Source organism: Trachypithecus francoisi, unplaced genomic scaffold (genome assembly GCF_009764315.1).
Source record: "Trachypithecus francoisi isolate TF-2019V2 unplaced genomic scaffold, Tfra_2.0 Lachesis_group18, whole genome shotgun sequence".
Lineage (NCBI taxonomy): Eukaryota > Metazoa > Chordata > Mammalia > Primates > Cercopithecidae > Trachypithecus > Trachypithecus francoisi.
In genome coordinates this window covers 31,236,881-31,251,772 of record NW_022681463.1, presented here as the reverse complement: position 1 = coordinate 31,251,772, position 14,892 = coordinate 31,236,881, and positions in this window count along the sequence as shown.

Sequence of the window (14,892 nt, the reverse complement as noted above, 5' to 3'; positions counted from 1 at the left end):
CCATAACATCATGTTGTAAACCTCAAATATACAACTTTATTTAAAAATATAATAAAAATAGAAAAAAATTGCACTGACATGATCTATGGGTTTCTCCCTTACAACATTATTTTGACAAATTACATGCACAAATATTGTAAATATGTTAAGAAATTTACTTGCATTATTACATACTCACAACTTACTCTTTTTTTTTTTTATTATGCTTTAAGTTCTAGGGTACATGTGCATACCGTGCAGGTTTGTTACATATGTATACTTGTGCCATGTTGGTGTGCTGCACCCATGAACTCGTCAGCACCCATCAACTCGTCATTTACATCAGGTATAACTCCCAATGCAATCCTTCCCCCCTCCCCCCTCCCCATAATAGGCCCCCCTGTGTGTGATGTTCCCCTTCCCGAGTCCAAGTGATCTCATTGTTCAGTTCCCACCTATGAGTGAGAATATGCGGTGTTTGGTTTTCTGTTCTTGTGATAGTTCGCTGAGAATGATAGTTTCCAGCTGCATCCATGTCCCTACAAAAGACACAAACTCATCCTTTTTTATGGCTGCATAGTATTCCATGGTGCCTATGTGCCACATTTTCTTAATCCAGTCTGTCACTGATGGATATTTGGGTTGATGCCAAGTCTTTGCTATTGTGAATAGTGCCACAATGAACATACGTGTGCATGTGTCTTTAAAGCAGCATGATTTATAATCCTTTGAATATATATCCAGTAATGGGATGGCTGGGTCATATGGTACTTCTAGTTCTAGATCCTTGAGGAATCGCCATACTGTTCTCCATAATGGTTGAACTAGTTTAAAATCCCACCAACAGTGTAAAAGTGTTCCTATTTCTCTACATCCTCTCCAGCACCTGTTGTTTCCTGACTTTTTAATGATTGCCATTCTAACTGGTGTGAGATGGTATCTCATTGTGGTTTTGATTTGCATTTCTCTGATGGTGAGTGATGACGAGAATTTTTTTATGTGTCAGTTGGCTGTATGAATGTCTTCTTTTGAGAAATGTCTGTTCATATCATTTGCCCACTTTTCGATGGGGTTGTTTGTTTTTTTCTTATAAATTTGTTTGAGTTCTTTGTAGGTTCTGGATATTAGCCCTTTGTCAGATGAGTAGATTGCAAAAATTTTCTCTCATTCTGTAGGTTGCCTGTTCACTCTGATGGTAGTTTCTTTTGCTGTGCAGAAGCTCTTTAGTTTAATTAGATCCCATTTGTCAATTTTGGCTTTCGTTGCCATTGCTTTTGGTGTTTTAGACATGAAGTCCTTGCCCATGCCTATGTCCTGAATGGTATTACCTAGGTTTTCTTCTAGGGATTTTATGGTATTAGGTCTAACATTTAAGTCTCTAATCCATCTTGAATTGATTTTCGTATAAGGAGTAAGGAAAGGATCCAGTTTCAGCTTTCTACTTATAGCTAGCCAATTTTCCCAGCACCATTTATTAAATAGGGAATCCTTTCCCCATTTCTTGTTTTTGTCAGATTTGTCAAAGATCAGATGGCTGTAGATGTGTGGTATTATTTCTGAGGACTCTGTTCTGTTCCATTGGTCTATATCTCTGTTTTGGTACCAGTACCATGCTGTTTTAGATACTGTAGCCTTGTAGTATAGTTTGAAGTCAGGTAGCGTGATACCTCCAGCTTTGTTCTTTTGACTTAGGATTGTCTTGGCAATGCGGGCTCTTTTTTGGTTCCATATGAACTTTAAAGCAGTGTTTTCCAATTCTGTGAAGAAACTCATTGGTAGCTTGATGGGGATGGCATTGAATCTATAAATTACTTTGGGCAGTATGGCCATTTTCACAATATTGATTCTTCCTATCCATGAGCATGGCATGTTCTTCCATTTGTTTGTGTCCTCTTTTATTTCACTGAGCAGTGGTGTGTAGTTCTTCTTGAAGAGGCCCTTCACATCCCTTGTAAGTTGGATTCCTAAATATTTTATTCTCTTTGAAGCAATTGTGAATGGAAGTTCATTCATGATTTGGCTCTCTGTTTGTCTGTTACTGGTGTATAAGAATGCTTGTAATTTTTGCACATTGATTTTGTATCCTGAGACTTTGCTGAAGTTGCTTATCAGCTTAAGGAGATTTTGGGCTGAGATGATGGGATTTTCTAAATATGCAATCATGTCATCTGCAAACCAGGACAATTTGACTTCTTCTTTTCCTAACTGAATACCCTTTATTTCTTTCTCTTGTTTGATTGCCCTAGCCAGAACTTCCAACACTATGTTGAATAGGAGCGGTGAGAGAGGGCATCCCTGTCTTGTGCCAGTTTTCAAAGGGAGTGCTTTCAGTTTCTGCCCACTCGGTATGATATTGGCTGTAGGTTTGTCATAAATAGCTCTTATTATTTTGAGATACATTCCATCAATACCAAATTTATTGAGAGTTTTTAGCATGAAGGGCTGTTGAATTTTGTCAAAGGCCTTTTCTGCATCTATTGAGATAATCATGTGGTTTTTGTCTTTGGTTCTGTTTATATGCTGGATTACGTTTATTGATTTGTGTATGTTGAACCAGCATTGCATCCCAGGGACGAAGCCCACTTGATCATGGTGCATAAGCTTTTTGATGTGGTGCTGGATTCAGTTTGCCAGTATTTTATTGAGGATTTTTGCATGGATGTTCCTCAGGGATATTGGTCTAAAATTCTCTTTTTTGTGTGTGTGTCTCTGCCAGGCTTTGGTATCAGGATGATGTTGGCCTCATAAAATGAGTTAGGAGGATTCCCACTTTTTCCCTCTTTTTCTATTGATTGGAATAGTTTCAGAAGGAATGGTACCAGCTCCTCCTTGTTCCTCTGGTAGAATTCAGCTGTGAATCCATCTGGTCCTGGACTTTTTTTGGTTGGTAAGCTATTAATTATTGCCTCAATTTCAGAGCCTGCTATTGGTCTATTCAGGGATTCATCTTCTTCCTGGTTTAGTCTTGGGAGAGTGTAAGTGTCAGGAAATTATCCATTTCTTTTAGATTTTCTAGTTTATTTGCGTAGAGGTGTTAATAGTATTCTCTGATGGGAGTTTGTATTTCTTTGGGGTCGGTGGTGATATCCCCTTTATCATTTTTTATTGCGTCTATTTGATTCTTCTCTCTTTTCTTCTTTATTAGTATTGCTAGCGGTTGATCAATTTTGTTGATCTTTTCAAAAAACCAACTCCTGGATTCATTGATTTTTTGGAGGGTTTTTTGTGTCTCTATCTCCTTCAGTTCTGCTCTGATCCTAGTTATTTCTTGCCTTCTGCTAGCTTTTGAATGTGTTTGCTCTTGCTTCTTTAGTTCTTTTAATTGTGATGTTAGAGTTTCAATTTTAGATCTTTCCAGCTTTCTCTTGTGGGCATTTAGTGCTATAAATTTCCCTCTACACACTGCTTTAAATGTGTCCCAGAGATTCTGGTGTGTTGTATCTTTGTTCTCATTGGTTTCAAAGAACATCTTTATTTCTGCCTTCATTTCGTTATGTACCCAGTAGTCATTCAGGAGCAGGTTGTTCAGTTTCCATGTAGTTGAGCGGTTTTGATTGAGTTTCTTAGTCCTGAGTTCTAGTTTGATCACACTGTGGTCTGAGAGACAGTTTGTTATAATTTCCGTTTTTGTACATTTGCTGAGGAGTGCTTTACTTCCAATTATGTGGTCAATTTTGGAATAAGTGTGATGTGGTGCTGAGAAGAATGTATATTCTGTTGATTTGGGGTGGAGAGTTCTGTAGATGTCTATTAGGCCTACTTGCTACAGAGATGAGTTCAATTCCTGGATATCCTTGTTAACTTTCTGTCTCGTTGATCTGTCTAATGTTGACAGTGGAGTGTTGAAGTCTCCCATTATTATTGTATGGGAGTCTAAGTCCCTTTGTAAGTCTCTAAGGACTTGCTTTATGAATCTGGGTGCTCCTGTATTGGGTGCATATATATTTAGGAGAGTTAGCTCTTCCTGTTGAATTGATCCCTTTACCATTATGTAATGGCCTTCTTTGTCTCTTTGGATCTTTGATGATTTAAAGTCTGTTTTATCAGAGACTAGTATTGCAACCCCTGCTTTTTTTTTCTCTCCATTTGCTCTGTATGTATGTATGTCTCTGTATGTGAGATGGGTCTCCTGAATACAGCAGACTGATGGGTCTTGACTCTTTATCCAATTTGCCAGTCTGTGTCTTTTAATTGGAGCATTTAGTCCATTTACATTTAAGGTTAATATTGTTATGTGTGAACTTGATCCTGCCATTATGATATTAGCTGGTTATTTTGCTCGTTAGTTGATGCAGTTTCTTCCTAGCCTCGATGGTCTTTACAATTTGGCATGTTTTTGCAATGGCTGGTACCAGTTGTTCCTTTCCATGTTTAGGGCTTCCTTCAGGGTCTCTTGTAAGGCAGGCCTGGTGGTGACAAAATCTCTAAGCATTTGCTTATCTGTAAAGGATTTTATTTCTCCTTCACTTATGAAACTTAGTTTGGCTGGATTTGAAATTCTGAGTTTAAAATTCTTTTCTTTTCTTTTCTTTTTTTTTGAGACAGAGTCTCGCTCTGTTGCCTAGGCTGGTGTGCAGTGATCGGAGCTCAGCTCACTGCAAGCTCCACCTCCCGAGTTTATGCCATTCTCCTGCCTCAGCCTCCCGAGTAGCTGGGACTACAGGCACCCGCCACCACGCCCGGCTAGTTTTTTGTATTTTTTAGTAGAGACAGGGTTTCACCGTGTTAGCCAGGATGGTCTCAATCTTCTGACCTCGTGATCCGCCCGTCTCAGCCTCCCAAAGTGCTGGGATTACAGGCTTGTGCCACTGCGCCCAGCCTAAAATTCTTTTCTTTAAGAATGTTGAATATTGGCCCCCACTCTCTTCTGGCTTGTAGAGTTTCCGCCGAGAGATCTGCTGTTAGTCTGATGGGCTTCCCTTTGTGGGTAACCCGACCTTTCTCTCTGGCTGCCCTTAAGATTTTTTCCTTCATTTCAACTTTGGTGAATCTGGCAATTATGTGTCTTGGAGTTGCTCTTCTCGAGGAGTATCTTTGTGGCATTCTCTGTATTTCCTGAATTTGAATGTTGGCCTGCCCTACTAGGTTGGAGAAGTTCTCCTGGATGATATCCTGAAGAGTGTTTTCCAACTTGGTTCCATTTTCTCCTTCGCTTTCAGGCACCCCAATCAGACGTAGATTTGGTCTTTTTACATAATCCCATACTTCTTGCAGGCTTTGTTCATTTCTTTTTCTTCTTTTTTCTTTTGGTTTCTCTTCTTGCTTCATTTCATTCATTTGATCCTCAATCGCTGATACTCTTTCTTCCAGTTGATTGAGTCAGTTACTGAAGCTTGTGCATTTGTCACGTATTTCTCGTGTCATGGTTTTCATCTCTGTCAGTTCGTTTATGACCTTCTCTGCATTAATTATTCTGTTTATCAATTCTTCCACTCTTTTTTCAAGATTTTCAGTTTCTTTGCACTGGGTACGTAATTCCTCCTTTAGCTCTGAGAAGTTTGATGGTCTGAAGCCTTCTTCTCTCATCTCGTCGAAGTCATTCTCCATCCAGCTTTGATCCATTGCTGGCGATAAGCTGCATTCCTTTGGAGGTGGAGATGGGCTCTTATTCTTTGAATTTCCAGCTTTTCTGCCCTGCTTTTTCCCCATCTTTGTGGTTTTATCTGCCTCTGGTCGTTGATGATGGTGACCTTACTGATGGGGTTTTGGTGTGGGTGTCCTTCCTGTTTGTTAGGTTTCCTTCTAACAGTCAGGCCCCTCAGCTATAGGTCTGTTGGAGATTGCTTGAGGTCCACTCCAGACCCTGTTTGCCTGGGTGTCAGCAGCAGAGGCTGCAGAAGATAGAATACTGCTGAACAGGGAGTGTACCTAATTCTTGCTTTGGAAGCTTCCTCTCAGGGGTGTACTCCACCGTGTGAGGTGTGGGGTGTCAGTCTGCCCCTATTGGAGGATGTCTCCCAGTTAGGCTACTCAGGGGTCAGGGACCCACTTGAGCAGGCAGTCTGTCCATTCTCAGATCTCAACCTCCGTGTTGGGAGATCCACTGCTCTCTTCAAAGCTGTCAGACAGAGTCGTTTGCATCTGCAGAGGTTTCTGCTGCTTTTGTTGTTGTTGTTGTTTAGCTGTGCCCTGTCCCCAGAGGTGGAGTCTACAGAGACAGGCAGGCCTCCTTGAGCTGCTGTGAGCTCCACCCAGTTCGATCTTCCCAGGGCTTTGTTTACCTACTTAAGCCTCAGCAATGGCGGGCGCCCCTCCCCCAGCCTCGCTGCTGCCTTGCAGTTAGATCACAGACTGCTGTTCTAGCAATGAGGAAGGCTCCGTGGGTGTGGAACCCTCCCAGCCAGGTGTGGGATATAATCTCCTGGTGTGCCTGTTTGCTTAAAACGCAGTATTGGGGTGGGAATGACCCTATTTTCCAGGTGTTGTGTGTCTCAGTTCCCCTGGCTAAGAAAAGGGATTCCCTTCCCCCTTGCACTTCCCAGGTGAGGCGATGCCTCGCCCTGCTTCAGCTATCGCTGGCCGGGCTGCAACAGCTGACCAGCACCGATTGTCCAGCACTCCCTAGTGAGATAAACCCAGTACCTCAGTTGAAAATGCAGAAATCACCTGTCTTCTGTGTCGCTCGCGCTGGGAGCTGGAGACTGGAGCTGTTCCTATTCGACCATCTTCTATATTGGTTTTTGATGCATTTGAATGTCCTGTAAATTTGAGCTTTTGTTATAAAAAAGAACATTATTATTATCAGTTCTTTGTACAATGGATAGTTATTAAAATTATACACCTTTTATTTTCCCACCATTTTTGTACCTTACACCTTCTATTTTGGATCAGTTATCCAAGTAATAAAGTAATTATTTTTCTATTGACAATATATACCTAGAGTTAACTACCTACTTTTGGAAAGGACTTTCCTATGCCCTCGTAACTAAATATTTTTTAACCTAGGGGTAGATTTTCAGTTTTACAGTTATTTTCTTTTCACAGTTTGAAGAATTTATTTCAGTCTTTTCTATTGATCTTGCAAATTATCATGTTACATCCTTTATTGTTCTTTGTACATAGTATTGATTTCAGTGGTTATTTTAAAGATGTATTTGTTTTAGTATATTTTGGATAGTGTTCAGATTTTTTATTAAATTTCTTTTCATGTATTTTGCCTAGCTTTTAGTGTGTTTTCAGAATTTGAGGTTTAGTGACTTTCATCAGTGTGGAAAATTCTCAGTAATTTTCCCATCAACTGTGACTTATTTATGTCTACATCATCTATCCTTCTGGCAATCAAATTAGACCCATGAAGAATGTTCTCATTTTTGTCCTCCATGATTGTTTACTCATCTTTTACATTTTCTTTCTTTCTTTCTTTCTTTCTTTCTTTCTTTTTTTTTTTTTTGACAGAATCTTTCTCTGTCGCCCAGGCTGGAGTGCAGTGGCGCGATCTCGGCTCACTGCAGGCTCTGCCTCCCAGGTTCATGCCATTCTCCTGCCTCAGCCTCCTGAGTAGCTGGGACTACAGGCGCCCACCACCACGCCCGGCTAATTTTTTGTATTTTCAGTAGAGACGGGGTTTCACCGTGTTAGTCAGGATGATCTGGATCTTCTTACCTTGTGATCCGCCCATCTTGGCCTCCCAAAGTGCTGGGATTACAGGAGTGAGTTACCGCGGCAGGCCTTCTTTTATATTTTCTTTTACTTTTATACCTTTGTTGAATTCTTGGTAAATTCTTCAGATTTTTTTTTCTGTTTATTAATGTTCTTTGACTCTGTCCAGGTTGTATTAACCCTATCTATTTAACTTTAGAAAATCTCTCTCCCTCTCTTTCTCTGTAGTCAGGGAGGCAGATACAGAGATATAGATTTAATTATAGATGTATATATTTACATTCACATAATTTCCAGAAGTTCTGTGGGACTTTTTCAAATCGTACTTGATTCCTTTGACAATATTTTATTTCTGGATTATATTTCTATATGTATTTTGCCTTTTAAATTAAGTATTTAAACATCAATATCAATTATCTCCATGTCTGAAGCTGCCTAGGCTTTAATTTTGACTTTTGGGGAAATTTTGCTTGGATATAACATGAATTATTCTAGGCAGCATTTGTATTTCTTTTTGACAGCAACCCAAGGTGTCATTAATCAGGAATAGCTTTAAATGTATGTTTCATACTAGGAGATCTTGAACCAAGTATGCAGTATAAATTCAAATGTACAAGGCAATTTTGTGACTGGAAAAACATACTTATATTTGCCAATCCCCAGGGCAGAATTATTTTGTCCTATTTGGAACTGAGGCAAAGATAGTTAATTAAACACATTGTCTTTGTATGTGGGCTTTTTTTTTTCCCCCAGCCTGCCCTTTCACAGGCTGCACAGCCCTCCAAGGCTCTGGCTCCTTGTGGAAGTCTTGGTTCCTACTTCACTTTGACAAGGCTTTACTTCTCTTCAGTGGTCTCCACATGACCATAAAAATCCCTGATGTTTAGTTTTACAGTCATCAAATGTCCTTAGGATGGGTCTGAATTTGCTTACATGTATAATAGTCATTTTTATTCCATTTTTCTCTTCAGGAATTTCTGTCTTTTTTTTTTTTTTGAAGTCTAGCCATCATTTGAAAATATTTCGTTTTTCCCAGTATGAGTGACTAGGTTTGATAAATCAGGGAAGCTTCTAAGGACATTTATTCAAGAAAATGTTTGCATTGCAGATACAGTATTACACTTGTAGGAAGTCACATTTCCTCCAGCATTTTAGCCAACTGAAAACATGGAGCATTTGAAAAAGCACGTATTTTGATATGTTGTATTAAAAAATTAACAAGGAAAGAAAAATACATATTTGTCCTGTGAAGACAGTAGGATATCATGTGAAGAACACTAGAAACAGAATTAATCCCCACCCAGAGAATTTCCTCTATATTATGCTGACAGGTGGTAATTCAATAGTCAGAAAACCTACAAAGTGATAGTAAAGCACATGTAATTTTGAAAAAGTTCTCCTTGTAAAAAATGATTCCTTTAGATTGGTTGCATATCTGATTGCCTGAATGAATATACATAGAAATACATGTTTTTCTTTCCTTGTTTATTTTTAAATGCAACATACATATGTATAGATAGACTTGTGTAGTGAGTCTCTATACATTATTCAGGTTCATCTATTGTTATCTTAATGGCCAGTCTTGATTCCTTTACTTACAATTAATTCGCTTGTTCTTAAATATTTTGAAGCAAACCCTACAAATATTTAATCCACTTGTTTTTCAGTATGCATTTCTATGAAAAGATTCCTTTCCAACAAGCATACTCATAATATCATTTTAAACTCCTTTTGCAAACTTGTGCTGAAGGAATTCTGTCATCTATCTATGTGTCTATCTATGTATCTATGTATCTATCTATCTATCTATCAACCAACCTATCAATCATCCATCTTCTATAACATTGACCAAATAGCAATAACAGAGAATCAGATATGACATCAATCTAAAGGACTGCTATTTCACAAGGAAAACTTTTCCAAAATTACACATGCTATATTGTCACTTTGTAGACTTTCTGACTTGTGGATTACCGAGGAAATTCTCTGAGTGGGGATTGATTCTGATTGTAATGTTCTTCGCATGATATCCCACTGTCTTCACTGGATAACCTAATAAGCCAAGTTGGTGGTAAAAGTGAGATTATACATCAAAAAAGTGAAGAGTGTTATTGAAGATTTTCAACTGGAAATCACATGCACTAAGTTATAATCATTTCCAAGTTTGACTTTTAGGTATTTTATGTAGAAGTTGCACAGTCATGAATTTTTAACTTGAAAACTTAATGTGAAGATATCCTTACTTTCTGAAATAAGCCTATTCTAATTATAATTATGATGAATCAGTTCTATATCCACATGAGCAATACTTTCAATTGCCATAATAATTTTAATGTTATTTGTAACATAAAAACAACTTTCCCCTACTTTAGTTCCTCTTTGATGTGTTTGTGATTATCTACTGTTTCCAAATGAATGTATCTGAATGAGAGAAAAATTAGATGTAATTATTTTGCTATATTGCTGTCATTGCTATGTCACATATTTAACATAATCTTAATCCATTCGATGTTCCAAACACTATGTACAACAATATCACTTTATTATTATAAACATTATATAATACACATGTTAACAATTACCTCATTGTTACAAAATGTTCTTCTGTGTATCTATGTGTCTATATATTTATATATCTATACATGCACACCTATATATACACACACACAACTAAATATGTAAGTATACACACAACTACTATATAGTAGTTGTGTATATATATACATACATGTATATGTATATATATGTAGTACAGTGTATATATATAATGTGTAATATAGTGTGTGTGTATATATATATATAAAACAACCTCTGCCTGAAACTAACCATCTCTTTCATTCTTTAGGTGTCAAGCTATTATTTCACTATATATGTACATGCTTTAGCAATTGTGTTTCATCTAAATTTCCCTTTTTACTAAATGTGAAGATAGTTTCAATGCCTATCATTAATCACTCCTAATCTCATTTGTACATTTTTAATATTTCCCATTTATAAAGTTTCAAATTTGTAACTCTATGTTATCTTTCACCAGTCAAATACTCATAGCCATAACACTTACGTAGATAACCCCTAATTCAAATTCAATTCATATTCTACCTTTTTTTTTTTTTTTGAGATGGAGTCTTGCTCTGTCACCCAGGCTGGAGTGCAGTGGCACTATCTCGGCTCACTGCAAGCTCTGCCTCCTGGGTGCATGCCATTCTCCTGCCTCAGCCTCCTGAGTAGCTGGGACTACAGGCGCCCGCCACCACGCCCAGCCAATTTTTTGTATTTTTGGTAGAGACGGGGTTTCACTGTGTTAGCCAGGATGGTCTCGTCTCCTGAACTCGTGATCTGCCCGCCTCGGCCTCCCAGCGTATTCTACCTATCTTTTAAGATCTTAATAAGGTTGTTTTTTCCCCATGAAGTTTATTTTACATTTATCCATTCAACTACCAACAATACCTTTATTTTCTGAATTTTTAAAATCCTGATTTTATGATCTACTTTTCTTAGCTTAATTTATAATACTAACATCACATTTTTTGTAGCTGATTTGCTATACCTAAAACATTAAAGGAATTGTAAATTCATTACAAAGTGATGTATTAGCTGTTTTCATATCTGTATCTACTGTTTAATTTATACTACTAACATCACATTATTTGTAGCTGATTTGCTATACCTAAAACATTAAAGGAATTATAAATTCATTACAAAGTGATGTATTATCTGTTTTCATATCTGTATCTACTACCAATGCTCATAAGTGCCTTTAAAAAGCCTGTTTATAAGATATCTAACAACAAGTACTTGTTAAATCACATTGGCTTTAGAGACTAACACTTTTCTCAATAATAAAGGCCATTTTTTTACCTATTTTACTAGCTTTGCTGACACAGGTAAAGCTTTAGCTTTCCTATTTGGACAATGCAGATTTATTAAAGTGTGTGTCAATTAACTCATGGTGATCAATACAGATTCAATTGAAGTGAATAAGGGAATTTGTAAGACAGAAATAACTAGATTGAATGTTAAATTCCTCTCAATACTCTTAACAGTTATTTGCCATCCATTTCCCTTAAGATTATCAAGTTAGAAATACCTTTATTACAACAAATTGCATAGTATCCACAAACATTCAGAAATGTGTATTTTCATTTGATCCTAAAATTAAGATAAACTCTACACTGTTTTGTATATAGAAAAACATATTGGCCTCATTAAGATTAGTAATGAGAATTGATTTTACAGGGTCTAATCTGAATTTTATGCATGTCATTCTAACTGGGCTAATGAAATGATTTTGGTTGCCAGAAGCATTGCAGCCTGGCTATCTGGAGTGCAGCATTTTACATGAGCTGCCAGAAATAAAAGCATTCATTTGCACTTCTAGACAGAAAATGTGGGTGTCTACAGACTGCCATACAGAACTAGAGAAATCCAATTGGACAATAAAAACCTTTAAAGTATCTCTCCAGATGGCTGAGCTGCTGTTCCTTCACGTGGAACTGCAACACCCTACTTTAGGTGATGGCATTTCTGCCTGTGTATGAAAATTCAGAAGAGAAGTTTAGAATTCAAAGAACAGTATTCAGCTGTGTTGGTGATCAATATTTTTAGCATGATTTTTTTAGGTGTGATATTTATCATACCCCCGATGACAGGAATATATGAGTTTCTTCAACTAACTGAGTAAATATTAGCATTCTTTAAAAACAGAAGCAAATATATCTAATGGCACACAAAGGAAGAAAATATGGCAAAGAGATACTATGATTAACAAGCTTGATATTCTACTGACAGTCAATAGTATTTTTTTAGGAAGAATAAATTGAAGATTTCTTCTTTGTGTTTGGTATGATAAAAATTACTTGGGTGTCATTTTAGCTTTTATAAAAAATGACTAATGGCTATACAAATATTATTCTCAGGAATCATCTGAAATGGCAGCCAATAGCTTCTGGATACGTTAGATTTTTATTGGTATTGTACAGATGTTTATAATTACTGCTTTGCTTTGCTTGAATAGAAGCCATCTGTTTATCTTAGGATGATTAGAACATTTAGCAAATTTAGTTACTTTAGCAGAATCTGAATTCTGGTTGTTTTTTTTTTGTTAATTTTTTTTTTTTTTGGTCACTTCATGTGATTTAAGTGACCACTATGAGAAAGACTCCCTGGATACTTCAACTTCAAAAAACCTTGAACTGTGAAGGAAAGTACTGACATTGACAAGTAAAAATGTTTTTTTTCTTACAAAGGCTGTATTAAATTTATGTTGCTAAATGTTATATTAAATATGTATTTATTCTACATATATTAAACAGATCAATTTATTCAATGTTATACATTAATGGTGAGCTTTATTAATTCCTTTTGGTTTTATATCTACTCTGTAAGAAATGAAAACTTGTCTTGCTTCCATCTTGTAAGGTGGCAGACCACTTTGATTTTCTGATACTGATTGATTCTTGAATTTGTAAAAATAACTATTTTATACACACACATATATTTATATACACACATAAAATATTGCTTGTTCCAGTTATCCATTACTCCATAGTGATAAAGCCCACAAGGTTAAACAACAAATATTTAAATGTATCTCAACATTTTGTAGATAGGGAATTTGAGAAAGGTTCTGCTGAGTAATCCCCATACTTCAAACAGTGCTGACAGACATTTGGTGGCATTTATCTGGAGGATAAATTGAACCTGAGGCCCAAATTGGTTTAACTAACATTCACGTTCTGGTGACTTTGTAGGGATGTTTGCAATTCTGGAGCTACCACTGGAGCATCTTCATTTGGCTTTTTATGTATCTTGGGCTTTCTCAGAGCATGTTGCCCTTAGTGGGTATTTCAATTTCTAATATGTCAGCTCATGTCTCCAAAAGAGCAACAATAGTATGTAGCTGCTCATATTCTTAGAGTTGTCAAAATGTTACCTTCACCTTTTCCAGGGTACCATATTTATCCTATTTTTAAAATTTATTAATTTTTATTTTTCATAATCATTGGTTAAATTCACCAATAAATTCTGTTAATATCAGAGCTTCAGTTATTTGGTTTTGCTTTTGTTGCATTGCATTCCTTCCTTTGTATGCCTTTTTATTCTTATAGAAGTGGCAAAAATAATCACATTTTTAAATGTGTAAAAGAACTTAATAGACATTTCTCAAAAGAAGACATACAAATTCCCAACAGATATATTTAAGAAGTGTTCAAATCAGTAATTACCAATTACCAGGAAAATGTAAATCAAAATCACAATGAAATATCTCCTTACTCCAGTTACAATGACTACTATCCAAAACATAAAAAATAAATTCTGGGGAAGATTTGAGAAAAGCGATTTCTTATACCATGTTAATGAGAACTTTAGTTCATATAGCCATTAGGAAAACAGTATGGTGGTTCCTCAAAAATAAAAATAAAAATAGAACTGCCATATGATTCAGCAATCTCACTAAAGGGTACATATCCAAAGGAAGTAAATTTAGTGCGTCAAACGGACATCTGCATTACAGCATCATTCACAACAGTCAAGATATGAAATCAACCTACATTTTCATTTGTGGATGAATGAAAAAAGAAAATGTGACATATATACACATTGGAATACTATTCATCCACAAAAATGAAATTCTACCATTTGCAGTGTCAAAGATGAACTTGGAGGACATTACGTTTAGTGAAATAAGCCAATCACAGAAGGACAAATGTTACATGATCTCATTCATATGTGGAATCTAAGACAGTTGTATCCCATAGAAGAGGAGAGTACAATAATGGTTACAAGAGACTGAGGAAGATAAGAGGGAGGGGAGAACCAGGAGTGATTGAACAATGGGTGCTACGTTACAATTAGATAAGAATGAAGATCTGGTGTGCTATTGCACAGTAGGGTGAAATAGTAATTACATATTGTATAGTTCAAAATAGCTAACAAGAGGATTTTGAATATTCTCACCACAAATAGATGGTATGTATTTCTGAAGATGAATATGTTAATTCCTGATTTGATAATTACAGTGTATACATGTATGAAAACATCACACTGTATGCTAGAAATAGGTACAATTATGTGTCAATTAAAAATAAAATTAAAAAAACAAATTGAGAAAAAATTTTTAAAGCTTAAGAATTATATCAGCAAAACCCAAAAGTTGAAAATATATCCTTTACTATTTCTTTGGTGAATATCTGTATCCCAAAGCCTTTTATTTTGCCCTTATAGTGAATGCTAATTCACCCCAACTTTAAGTTCTAGACTAACCATGATTTTCTTTATTAAATTCATGTTAATTTGATTGTATTTTGGCATTTA